The 14,551-nt window shown below is 39.4% G+C and overlaps 1 protein-coding gene across 3 annotated transcripts in view; it reads left to right on the top strand.

Annotated features, from left to right (window-relative positions):
• Positions 1–14,551, top strand: part of LOC133641848 (tetraspanin-18B-like) — a 179,611-nt gene that overhangs the window by 89,355 nt on the left and 75,705 nt on the right. The gene's annotated exons all lie outside the window — the stretch shown is intronic.

The following is a 14,551-nucleotide window of genomic DNA, read 5'->3' as shown; positions in this document are numbered from 1 at the left end:
TATTGCCTACGAAATCGTCACGGACTACAGTGGCGGACGTGCGCAAATTTTCAGGACTTATGCAGATCCCAAATACAGATCAGCAGGTACCAGAAGGTAAGAAACGTTGCTTTTGCATAATATTGTGAAACAAAACGGCAGATAATATGTCTGCTAATGGGTGCCATTTTGCGGTCCTTACACACACACCATAGTAATACTTGTATCTCTGACTACGGTAGCAGTAAAGGGCCGACAATCCATCAAGCGGTGCGGCTTCAAATTCATACTAAAACATTTTGACAGATTTTTGGGTGCCATGTGTAATGTTCTTTATTCTCAATGTAACATTTAAAGTTTTGATGTGGTTTACTGGCGTCATATTGCAGTCTACACGTATCTCTTATGTGTGACTGCCATCTACTGGTCACACTTATTATTACACCATGTACCAAATAAAACTGCTTCGAGGTTGGTAAGCACAACCAGAATTAATCCGTACATTGGGCGCACCAGGTTATAAGGCGCACTGTCGATTTTTGAGAAAATGTAAGGATTTTAAATGCGCCTTATAGTCCGAAAAAATACTCTAATTCTTATACCGAGATAATCGACATTATTGTCCTCTGTTTATAATCATAATATAAGCATAATAATAATTTGAAAACAGCTTAAGTCAGGGGTGTCCAAACTTTTTCCACTGAGGGCCGCACACTGAAAAATCAAAGCAATATTTTATTTTAAAAACCAATACAATATATGTCTAAAAAATATACATTTAGGCCTCCACTCAGGCTTGATCCCGGGGACCCCAAAGGGTTTTGGTCAAAAAAATATTAAAAATGTGTCATTATTCAGTATTATTATTTTTATTATTATTCAAGTTTTAAATCTCTAGATCAACATTAGGTCTATCTGTCAATATAAAAATGTTAAAGATTTAAGTTGTATGCTCTTTTTGTCAAAGAAAAACATGTTTTTTTATGGAAAAAACACAAAATATGCAATATTTTCACCCAATAAATTTTTTAAGTGGAATATTTAAGATTATATAATAATTGGAGCCTTGAAAAGGTCAATAATACCATTGATTTTAATTCATTATTATGTTTTGAGCAATGACACTTAAAAACAAATGACACTAAAATTATTGGGGATCCAAAAGGGTCCTACTCATTAAAGTCTTACAAAATAAATTATGGATTTTTTTTTTTACTGTTTACACTTAACACAATAGTCTCGAGATCAACTTCAGATCTATCCGTCAATTATAAGTTTTATTGTTGTTTATGTTTTTTGTTTGTTCGTTTTAGGCCCTTCTTTAAAAAAAAGCAGCTCAGTTTTTTATATGGCAAACACAAAATATGCAACATTTGCCCCAAAAAATATCTCAAAGTGGAATTTTAAAGTGATGTAATTGGAGCCTTGAATAGGTCAATAATTCATAATGACATTGATTTTGATTCACTATTATTTTGTAAAGAAAGAAACAGCCTGCATGGCAGCTTTGTGTTATTAGAGTAAATATTGCAACATGTTCTTGTTACATTTCACCTGTTTGCTCTTTTATACCACTTTTTATGTTTTGAATTTTTTTCAACCGTATTTTTAAAATGTGCCGTGGGGCCGTTAAAAAATGACCTGCGGGCCGCAAATGCACTTTGGACACCCCTGGCTTAAGTAGACGTTTATTTTCATCAGCCCTTTGAGACACTTGTGATTTAGGGCTATATAAATAAACATTGATTGATTGATTGATTGAGACTTTTATTAGTAGGTTGCACAGTGAAGTACATATTCCGTACAATTGACCACTAAATGGTAACACCCCAATAAGTTTTTCAACTTGTTTAAGTCGGGGTCCACTTAAATTGATTCATGATACAGATATATACTATCAGATATACTATCATCGTAATACAGTCATCACACAAGATAATCACATTGAATTATTTACATTATTTACAATCAGGGGTGTGGAGGGGGGGGTAGGATATGGACTGCAAGTAGTGGACATAGAGAGAGAGAGAGAGAGAGAGAGAGAGAGAGAGAGATCAGAAGGCATAAGAAAAAGTATCTGCATTTGATTGTTTACATTTGATTATTAGCAATCCGGGGAGGGTGTTAGTTTAGGGTTGTAGCTGCCTGGAGGTGAACTTTTATTGCGGTTTTGAAGGAGGATAGAGATGCCCTTTCTTTTATACCTGTTGGGAGCGCATTCCACATTGATGTGGCATAGAAAGAGAATGAGTTAAGACCTTTGTTAGTTCGGAATCTGGGTTTAACGTGGTTAGTGGAGCTCCCCCTGGTGTTGTGGTTATTGATGCATTTCTCACATAATAGAAGCAACATTATTTACAACCGCCATGCTGCTGCGTGCTGAAACCGCAATCCAGCACTTTGCTTCCTATTTCATCACCAAAGTGCCCCAAGTTAATACTTAGGACTGAATATGCTGAAGAAAAACATACCTCAGTTGTGCAAATAATTGCCAACATTACTGTATGACGTGGTGCCACCTCGCAGGGTTCCCTCTTGACCACATTGGCGACACAATTGTCTCGGATCCATCATGTTTTGCGGCGTAGACTCCTATCGACTCGTGTTCCTCGGGGACATTATCCTGGATGGCTTCCAAGCAGCTCAGTTTCCATCCTCTCCGAAACCTTTCCTTGGTCTCACATAAATCAATGTGATTTAATTGCATAAAGTCCCTTTCCCACAGCTCCGGCCTGGAGGCAGGGGAATCTCCAGTAGAGAGTGTCTCATGACCGGTGAACCTTAGCCCCCACACCCCCGCCCCGATCCCCAACACCAAATTCCCCCTGTGAAAGTTTTCATTTAGTTGCCTATCTATTTTTCTCACTACCATTTATACGCTGGTGTTTGATGTATTTAGTTCAGGACAAAGGGCAGTGGAAGTAACTTTCACACCTTGTTTACATCGGGCTAATGCACTCAAAAGGTCAGCAGACGCAATCTAATTTTTGGAAGTGCTTTTTGTGTTGAGCCAAGCATGCCAGCATGCACACGGGATTTTCACAAGTTTGCACTATGAAGATGCACATTGAAAATTAGGGTTGGGTATCGTTTGAATTCGAACGATTCCGATTCCGATTCCTGACGATTCTCGATTCTGATTCTTTTAAGAGGCGGGGTCAAAAAAAAGTTTAGGATATTTTAAATGAGCTAGCTAACCTACAGTCTTTCTGAATTAAATAGTCTGACATTCTCCATCAATTTTAATTCTATTAACTTTTTATGAACTTTACTATAAATTCCTCACAGGGCTGTTTTCAACTAGAATATAAATATCAAATCTATGAACTTGAATATAAATATTATAAATTATGAATACATTTTCCCAGGGGTACACTTTCCTCAAGAGAGCTTTATTTTTTAAAACCTCATGAAAACACATTTAGACACACAAGTGTATGATGCTGCAGGAAACCTCATGAAAACACCTTTACACATAAGTGTATGATGCTGCAGGAAACCTCATGAAAACACATTTACACATAAGTGTATGATGCTGCAGGAAACCTCATGAAAAAACCTTTACACATAAGTGTATGATGCTGCAGGAAACCTCATGAAAACACATTTACACACACAATTGTATGATGCTGCAGGAAACCTCATGAAAACACCTTTACACATAAGTGTATGATGCTGCAGGAAACCTCATGAAAACACATTTACACACACAAGTGTATGATGCTGCAGGAAACCTCATGAAAACACATTTACACATAACTGTATGATGCTGCAGGAAACCTCATGAAAACACCTTTACACATAAGTGTATGATGCTGCAGGAAACCTCATGAAAACACATTTACACACACAAGTGTATGATGCTGCAGGAAACCTCATGAAAACACCTTTAAACATAAGTGTATGATGCTGCAGGAAACCTCATGAAAACACATTTACACACACAAGTGTATGATGCTGCAGGAAACCTCATGAAAACACATTTACACACACAAGTGTATGATGCTGCAGGAAACCTCATGAAAACACATTTACACACACAAGTGTATGATGCTGCAGGAAACCTCATGAAAACACATTTACACATAAGTGTATGATGCTGCAGGAAACCTCATGAAAACACACTTACACACACAAGTGTATGATGCTGCAGGAAACATCATGAAAACACATTTACACATAAGTGTATGATGCTGCAGGAAACCTCATGAAAACACATTTACACACACAAGTGTATGATGCTGCAGGAAACCTCATGAAAACACATTTACACATAAGTGTATGATGCTGCAGGAAACCTCATGAAAACACATTTACACACACAAGTGTATGATGCTGCAGGAAACCTCATGAAAACACATTTACACATAAGTGTATGATGCTGCAGGAAACCTCATGAAAACACATTTACACACAAGTGTATGATGCTGCAGGAAACCTCATGAAAACACATTTACACATAAGTGTATGATGCTGCAGGAAACCTCATGAAAACACATTTACACACACAAGTGTATGATGCTGCAGGAAACCTCATGAAAACACATTTCCACACACAAGTGTATGATGCTGCAGGTACTTAAAAATGTTAGCGTGCTCCCACTGATGGGCTAACCTGGTGCAGAAAAGCAAAGAAACAATAAGAAACAACTTGCAAAAGCCAGTCCAGATTAGCAGCAGGTACAGTATAAAATCAGAGACAGTTCTTGTTTAGGAAAATGACCATATCCGCCTTCTCAGGCAGGATGTTCTGGACAGATAGTGTCTCCTGCTGTGGAAAATACACCTTCGCTGGGTGTGGAAGAAGCTTGAAGGCATAAATAGGAGAAAGCGAGATCTGACAGCAAAGGATAAGTCTTTTGTTGGTTCCACCACCATGCAGCAGGGTCGTCAGACATAATTATCGGTGGAACGTCCTGGTACATCTGCAGCTCTCTCTCCACTCCTTTCTTGATGGACATGGAGCTCTGTCATTTCGCGGTTATTTCATTTTTTTTTTGTAAAGTAAAGCCACACTTTGGACCGCCGACGCCCGCTATCCATGCTTGAGCTTGACTGACTCGCTCGGCTATGCTAACACTTCCGGCGGTGGGCGCTTCTTCGTTGGTGTTCAGCGGCTTCTTCTTCCGGTTCGGCGGACATATTTTTTTCCGGTTCGGCGGACTGGGTATCGAAAATAGGAATCGAAATTTAAACTTTTGAAGGATTCCGGGAGAATCGGAAAGTTAGTCCCCGTTCCAATCGATACTCGATACCCAACCCTATTGAAAATATAGCGCCTGTAAAAAAGTGGCGAACCCTTGCAGGTGTTTCCTTGTTTTAGGAGCAGATCAATCGATGGCAGGATCCGCTCTCATTTGGCCTTTTTCCACCATGAACCCTAAAAAGGCCAATGATGAGGAGTCATATTCACACTTTGCAGCGTTTAAAAAAAAACAAAATGCTGGTTCTCGAGCAGGCGCAGAAGAACATGGCGGACGTGCCAAACATGCTCGTCCGCCATGTTCAGACTAGGGTTGTCTCGATACCAATATTTTGGTACCAGTCCCAAAATGTATTTCGATACTTTTCGATAAATAAAGGGGACCACAATAAATGACATTATTGGCTTTATTTTTAACAACAAATCTTAGGGTGCATTAAACATATCTTTCTTATTCCAAATGTGTCCTTAAATATCAATCAATGTTTATTTATATAGCCCTACATCACAAGTGTCTCAAAGGGCTGCACAAGCCACAACGACATCCTCGGTTAAAGTTAAAGTACCAATGATTGTCACACACACACCTAGTGTGTGTGTGACAATCTACACAGACAGGGTCTGCATTTGACCCATCACCCTTGATCACCCCCTGGGAGGTGAGGGGAGCAGTGGGCAGCAGCGGTGGCCACGCCCGGGAATCATTTTTGGTGATATAACCCCCAATTCCAACCCTTGATGCTGAGTGCCAAGCAGGGAGGTAATGGGTCCCATTTTTTTTATAGTCTTTGGTATGACTCGGCCGGGGTTTGAACTCACAACCTACCGATCTCAGGGCGGACACTCTAACCACTAGGCCACTGAGTAGGTGGCCACTGGGCCACTGAGTAGGTTCAGATCCCACACATAAGGGCAAGGAAAAACTCAACCCAGTGGGATGACAATGAGAAACCTTGGGGACGACTGCAGAGGAAGAGGATGGCAGAGCAGAAAAGAAAAGAAACGGCAGATCAACTGGTCTAAAAGGGGGATCTATTTAAAGGCTAGAGTATACAAAGGAGTTTTAAGATGGGACTTAAATGCTTACTTAAATACTGAACATTACTAGACAACTTGTCTTTTAGTAGGAAGTAAACAAACAAAGACTTCTAGTTTGTCTGCTGACAACATATTGTGTCATTTATCATTCTATTGTCAAAATTATAAAGGACAAGCTGTAAAAATGGATTATTAATCTACTTGTTCATCTACTGTTAATATCTGCTTATTTTCTCTTTCAACATGTTCTATCTACACTTCTGTTCAAATGTAATAATCACTTATTCTTCTGTTGTTTGGATGCTTTGCATTAGTTTTGGATGATACCACAAATTTAGGTATCGATCCGATACCAAGTAGCTACAGGATCATACATTGGTCATAATTTAAGTTCTCATGTGTCCAGCGACGTATTTCCTGAGTTTATGAATATATTATGAATTTTAAAAAAATAAGTTTTTATGACGATAAAAAAATATCGATTTAATCATAGTAGTATCGACTAGATATGCTCTTATACTTGGTATCATTACAGTGGATGTCAGGTGTAGATCCACCCATGGCATTTGTTTACATTGTGACGCCGGTGAGCTATTGTGTCCTCCTACGGTGTGTAGTGAAGCATGTTTAGCTATTCTTTGTCCTGCAGGGATGATACTTGTAAGAAACTTACTTTATTTGTCGCCATGGAGGCGAGGATTAGTGATTTAGAAGTAGCTAAAACACTCTATTGGGGATGGACATTAGCCGCTAGCAAGCCATGTTTTAAAGCAATTCTTCCTGTGGGCGTTTCAGTGTTATAACTTCACCGTTATCGTTAGTTTTTAAGCCAAAATGCGTCCGTTCTCCCTTTTCTGTCTACACACTGTGTCTGCTTGTAAGTACTCTGTGATTGTGCGCTGCCGAACATGCTCCTCTGCTCGTGAAACCAGCAATGTCACGACGTGACGCCTGTATATAAAAAAAAAATATGGCGAACCGGTACTTTTCAAACAGAGTATAGTACCGTTTTTGATTCATTAGTACGGCGATACTATACTAGTACCGGTATGCTGTATAACCCTAGTTCAGATCTTTTAAAAATAATACAAGAGATTTAAAGATGATAGCCAAAGTGGTTGTGCATTATTTTAGTGGTGTACAACTGCAGGGTGTCATATGGAGAAATGTTTTTAATATTTTGGTGCTAGCAAAATAAGACAAAATACTGATATATAATAAACAATAACTGAAGGAGCAGTCTTCTCATTGAAAACCTCACGTGTGTTGTTTTGCACTGACATGTTTCAACTGTGGAAAACGTCCTGAGGGGAGATCCTCTGCTAACGTCATTAAAATGCAGCGAGCCTGGATGTGATTTTCCAGCTTTAGGATTGAAAGGTGATGGAAAGGGTTGTTGTGTTGTCAGCTGGCAGGCCTACAAGCAGGGGGAGACCGTGAACAAGCTGTTGGGAGTTTACAAACCTCCACCCCCTTCTGTGGGTATGCCAGAATGAACTCCTACCTTTTTCTTGCAAGGCTGCACTGCTGGTATCCTTGGTGTGTTTTTGTAACCCTCACTAAAAAGCCTTTCTCTTAATTGAGTCCCACGGGCCCACAGCTCCAGGTTTTCACAACCTTTCCTGTCCCTCTCACTGATCTTGCCCTCTCCTCCAGTGTTAACCCCATCCTTCCCACTTTGACAGCTCTTTTCTCTTCAATTACTTAGCTTCAAAGTATATTGCCTCCTCCGGCCCCTGGTTCCTCTGAGACAAGAGGCTAGTTGGGGGCATCGGAAGTTTGGTGAAAGTTGGCACGCTGTGGAAATGGCAAATGAAAACAGAATACAATGATTTGCAAATCATTTTCAACTTATATTCAATTGAATAGACTGCAAAGACAAGATATTTCATGTTCACGCTGAGAAACCTATTTATTTATTTTTGCAAATAATCATTAACTTGGAATTTAATGGCAGCAACACATGTGCACAGGTGCATTTTCACCACTGTGTTACATGGCCTTTCCTTTTAACAACACTCAGTAAAGGTTTGGGAACTGAGGAGACACATTTTTGAAGCTTTTCAGGTGGAATTCTTTCCCAATTTTGCTTGATGTACAGCTTAAGTTGTTCAACAGTCCGGGGGTCTCCGTTGTGCTATTTTAGGCTTCATAATGCGCCACACATTTTCAATGATCTCCCATTGGACTACAGGCAGGCCAGTCTAGTACCCGCACTCTTTTACTATGAAGCCACGCTGTTGTAACACGTGGCTTGGCATTGTCTTGCTGAAATAAGCAGGGGCGTCCATGATAACGTTGCTTGGATGGCAACATATGTTGCTCCAAAAGCTGTATGTACCTTTCAGCATTAATGGTGCCTTCACAGATGTGTAAGTTACCCGTACCTTGGGCACTAATACACCCCCATACCATCACACATGCTGGCTTTTCAACTTTGCGCCGATAACAGTCCGGATGGTTCTTTTCCTCTTTGGTCCGGAGGACACGACGTCCACAATTTACAAAATCAATTTGAAATGTGGACTCGTCAGACCACAGAACACTTTTCCACTTTGCATCAGTCCATCTTAGATGAGCTCGGGCCCAGCAAAGCTTGCAGCGTTTCTGGGTGTTGTTGATAATTGACTTTCGCTTTGCATAGTAGAGTTTTAACTTGCACTTACAGATGTAGTCACAAACTGTAGTTACTGACAGTGGTTTTCTGAAGTGTTCCTGAGCCCGTGTGGTGATATCCTTTACACAGTGATGTCGCTTTTTGATGCAGTACCGCCTGAGGGTCCGTAATATCATCGTTTACGTGCAGTGAATTCTTTAGATATTACGGAGCGTAGATGGCGAAATCCCTAAATTCCTTGCGATAGCTCGTTGAGTAATGTTCTTAAACTGTTCGACAGTTTGCTCACGCATTTGTTGACAAAGTGGTGACCCTCGCCCCATCCTTGTTTGTGAATGACGGAGCATTTCATGGAAGCTGCTTTTATACCCAATCATGGCGCCCACCTGTTCCCAATTAGCCTGTTCACCCGTGGGATGTTCCAAATAAGTGTTTGATGAGCATTCCTCAACTTTATCAGTATTTATTGCCACTTGTGCCAGCTTTTTTGAAACATGTCGCAGGCATCAAATTCCAAATGAGCTAATATTTCCCAAAAATAACAAAGTTTTCCAGTTTGAACAGGCTATTCAATTGAATATAGGTTGAAAAGGATTTGCAAATCATTGTATTCTGTTTTGATTTACTCGCTCACAATGTGTGAGGTACCCAAAAAGCAAAACACATACACTGTGACCTTAGTATACTTTGTTGAAAAGAAGGACTGGCACTAAAAATACTTTTTTAATAGGGATGTGCCGATCGATCCGCCACTGATCTGTATCAGACAATTTTCTTGAAAAAGTATGTGATCGCCAGCCGATTAACGCCTTTTGATGCACGTAACATCGCCAATCCCTTTTGGCTAATATTGGATTTATTCTTAGCTTCGAGGTCGGTAAGCACAATCAAAATTATTCCGTACATTAGGCGTAAGGGGTTATAAGGCGCACTGTCTATTTTTGAGAAAATGGAAGGATTTTAGGTGCGCCTTATAGTACCAAAAATATGGTATTTTAAGTTAAAAAGCTCAACACAATATAGATGGAATTACCGTATTTTTCGGACTATAAGGCGCAGGTTTTTTTCATAGTTTGGCCGGGGGGTGCGACTTATACTCAGGAGCGACTTATGTGTGAAATGATGAACACATTAGCGTAAAATATCAAATAATATTATTGATGTCATTCACGTAAGAGACTAGACGTATAAGATTTCATGGGATTTAGCGATCGGGAGTGACAGATTGTTTGGTAAACGTATAGCATGTTCTATATGTTATAGTTATTTGAATGACTCTTACCATAATATGTTACGTTAACATACCAGCTGGTTATTTATGCCTCATATAACGTACACTTATTCAGCCCGTTGTTCACTATTCTTTAGACGTTTTAAATTGCCTTTCAAATGTCTATTCTTGCTGTTGGCTTTTATCAAATAAAGTTTCTGGAGCATCACATTTGTGGGGTCAATTAAACGCTCAAAATGGCCAGAAAAAGAGAAGTTTCATCTGAAACTCGACAGTCTATTGTTGTTCTTAGAAATGAAGGCTATTCCACTAAATTGTTTGGGTGACCCCAAACTTTTGAACAGTAGTGTATTTTTTCAACATAAATATTATAATGTAACAAATATACGATCATACATTCAAACCATTTTTTTGTTCAACTAGAAATAAATACTTTTTATCTGCTTGACTTATGATTTCAAAGCAAGTTATTCATCAAATTGTCAATTTTTTAAAATAGATTTTACAGCGACTTTATGAAATTTACTGTGATTTTACAGCATTTTACTGTACATGAAAAAACTGTTTTCAGGCCATAAAATGCTGGCAACTGAGCTGCCAGTTTTTTACTGTAAAAAAAACGGTGGTACTGTTTTGCTATTCACAATAGTACACGGTAAAATCTACAGTTGTCGTTTTTACGGTACAATCCGGCAGCTAAATTGCCAGAATTTTTACTGTAAAAATGCAGTTTTATATTTACGGTAAAAAAAAAAAAACACTGTAAATTTTACAGTGAAATTCTATCAACTGAGCTGCCGGTTTTGTACCGTGAAAAACCTGTGCTACTGTTTTTTCCATTTACAGTAACATGTTGAAAAAAACACTAAATTATACGGTAACATTTTTGCGACTGACCTGTCAGTTTTTTACTGTAAAATCTACACTTTTTTTTTTACATTGCACATTAAAAAAAATAAAAAATCAAATGCATAGGCAATTGTGTAATAATATCACTGTTAGAAGTGGCCCTCTGAGGACACACATAACTGCGATGTGGCCCTCAGTTAAAACCAGTTTGACACCCCTGAATTAGTTTGTTCTTTAAACCCTTACAGAGGAAAAATGAAGAATGATAAGCTGTGCCTAGAGATATATGAGTGAGCCATAACTGTTTCTATATGATGGCTCTTTATCTTTATGCTTGGTGGTTGACTCACTCTGGGGACTGGCAATGAGCGTGCCTCATCATTGGCCTCATTAAAGCAAGACATATGGCTGCTGGCACGCGGCTCTTTTCCCATGTCATTAGTGACAGCATGATGGACGTACAGTAGCTGTGTGACGATTAGGGCTGCAACAACTAATTGATTATTAAAATAGTTGCCGATTAATTTAGTCATCGATTCGTTGGATCTATGCTGTGCGCATGCGCAGAGTTTTTTTTTTTTTTTTTTTTTTTTAAATAAACCTTTATTTATGAACTGCAACATGTACAAACAGCTGAGAAACAATAATCAAAATAAGTATGGTGCCAGTATGCTGGTTTTTTTCAATAAAATACTGGTTAGGATAGAAATGTAGTTTGTTTCTTTTATCCGATTATTAATCGATTCGTTGAAGTAATAATCGACAGATTAATCGATGATCAAATTAATCGTTAGTTGCAGCCCTAGTGAGGATCGGGTTGGAGATCGTCCAGATGAGCTGACATTTCACCTTTGTGTTATCGTTTTAAAAGGACATTGAACATGTCTAATAGTGTTTATAGTCATTATTGCGTTTACACTCAACACTATTTGTTATTTGTGTCCTGTCCAGCTACTCAGGCAAATCGTATTGTTGATATAGAGGAGTACATATATTTTTTTCTGTCAAAATGAAAGAAATCTATTACATCTAGTGAGAAAATATGATGTACTTTATTGACACATATCATTTCCAGGTGTTTGCGGGCCCCATAAAATGATGTCGCGGGCCAGATCTGGCCCCCGCCCCGGGCCTTGAGTTTGACACCTGTGATGTAGATCAGTGGTCCCCAACAACCTGGCCAAGGCCCGGTACCGGTCCTTGGATCGTTGATGCGGGCCGCACAAGAAATGTAAAAAAAATAAATAATTAACATTTATTTTTTATTAATTTATTTTTTTTATTAAATCAACATAAAAAACACAAGATGCACTTACAATTATTGCACCAACCCAAAAAACCTCCCTCCCCCATTTACACTCATTATATACATCCTACATTATATATCAATATAGATCAATACAGTCAGCAGGGATACAGTCCGTAAGCACACATGATTGTATTTTTTTATGACAAAAAAAAAAAAAAAAAATTACCATTACCCGGTCAACAGCCATACAGGTCACACTGAGGGTGACCGTATAAACAAGTTTAACACTGTTACAAATATGTGCCACACTGTGAACCCACACCAAACAAGAATGACAAACACATTTCGGGAGAACATCCGCACCGTAACATAAACACAACAGAACAAATACCCAGAACCCCTTGCAGCACTAACTCTTCCGGGACGCTACAATATACACCCCCCACCTCAACCCCGCCCACCTCAACCTCCTCATGCTCTCTCAGGGAGAGCATGTCCCAAATTCCAAGCTGCTGTTTTGAGGCATGTTCAAAATAATAATGCACTTTGTGACTTCAATAATAAATATGGCAGTGCCATGTTGGCACTTTTTTACATAACTTCAGTTGATTTATTTTGGAAAACCTTGTTACATTGTTTAATGCATCCAGCGGGGCATCACAACAAAATTAGGCATAATAATGTGTTGATTCCACCACTGTATATATCGGTATCGGTTTATATCGGAATCGGTAATTAAGAGTTGGACAATATCGGAATATCGGATATCGGCAAAAAAGCCATTATCGGACACCTCTAATTTAGACAATTGTCAAGAATAAAAAGAAATAGGCCTTTTGTGCGCGTGGAAAAAGTTGTAGGTTTTTGAGTACAACTCATTAAAGATGACACATTTTTGTTGGAGTGTATTTCAAATGCTTCACGTGCTCCTCAACACTGGAAATGAGCTCATTTGTGAAGCGGATATGGAATAATGAACTCCCTCTTAACATCCTCCACTTCCTGTCCACGGAGGAGGTGTCACTGACCCAGCACATTGCTGTTCGCTGACCTCTGACCTTACTGCCTGCCATTATGACAGGATGATGCGTCATGGACACAAAGGGAAAACACAGATTAACAGGAACAATGCAGACTGACTTACAAAGTGGTTCAACTTCTCTTACAAATACATGATGTGACCAGAACGACCTTAAAGGCCTACTGAAATTATTTTTTTTTATTTAAACGGGGATAGCAGATCCATTCTATGTGTCATACTTGATCATTTTGCGATATTGCCATATTTTTGCTGAAAGGATTTAGTAGAGAACAACGTCGATAAAGTTCGCAACTTTTTGGTCTCTGATAAAAAAAAACCTTGCCCCTACCGGAAGTAGCGTGACGTTGTCAGTTGTTCACTCCCTCATATTTTCCTATTGTTTTCAACGCAGCTAGAGCTATTCGGACCGTGAAGGTGACGATTACCCCATTAATTTGAGTGAGGATGAAAGATTCGTGGATGAGGAACGTTAGAGTGACGGACTAGAATGCAGTGAAATACATATTTGTTTTCGCTCTGACCGTAACTTAGGTACAAGCTGGCTCATTGGATTCCACACTCTCTCCTTTTTCTATTGTGGATCACGGATTTGTATTTTAAACCACCTGGGATACTATATCCTCTTGAAAATGAGAGTCGAGAACGCAAAATGGACATTCACAGTGACTTTTATCTCCACGACAATACATAGGCGAAGCTCTTTAGCATCTTTAGCATGAGCTAACGTGATAGCATCTGTCTCAAATGCAGATAGAAACAAAATAAATAAATCCCTGACTGGAAGGATAGACAGAAGATCGACAATACTATTAAACCATGTACATGTAACTACACGGTTAATAGATCTCAGCCTGGCAAAGCTTAACAATGCTGTTGCTAACGACGCTAAGGCTAACGTAGCAACCGGAGCTCACAGAGCTAAGATAAAAACACTAGCGCTCCACCTACGCCAGCCAACCCTCATCTGCTTTGCTCAGCAACACCCGTGCTCACCTGCGTTCCAGCGATTGACGGCGCGACGAAGGACTTCACCAGATCATCCGTGCGGTGGGTCTGCTAGCATCGGCTAGGCGTCTGCTAGCATCGGCTAGGCGTCTGCTATCCGAGTAAGTGGTCCTTGTGTTGCTACAGCTACCTACAACGTTCTTCTTTGCAGCCTCCATTGTTCATTAAACAAATTGCAAAAGATTCACCAACACAGATGTCCAGAATACTGTGGAATTATGAAATGAAAACAGAGCTTTTTTGTATTGTATTCAATGGAGAAGGCATACCTCTGTTCCTCGGGCTACGTCACGCGCATACGTCATCCTTCGAAGGCTTTTTCAACCGGAAGTATGGCG

The sequence above is a fragment of the Entelurus aequoreus genome, linkage group LG24 (assembly GCF_033978785.1).
Source record: "Entelurus aequoreus isolate RoL-2023_Sb linkage group LG24, RoL_Eaeq_v1.1, whole genome shotgun sequence".
In the NCBI taxonomy this organism is placed as follows: Eukaryota; Metazoa; Chordata; class Actinopteri; order Syngnathiformes; family Syngnathidae; genus Entelurus; species Entelurus aequoreus.
This window is presented reverse-complemented; position numbering and strand designations above follow the sequence as displayed.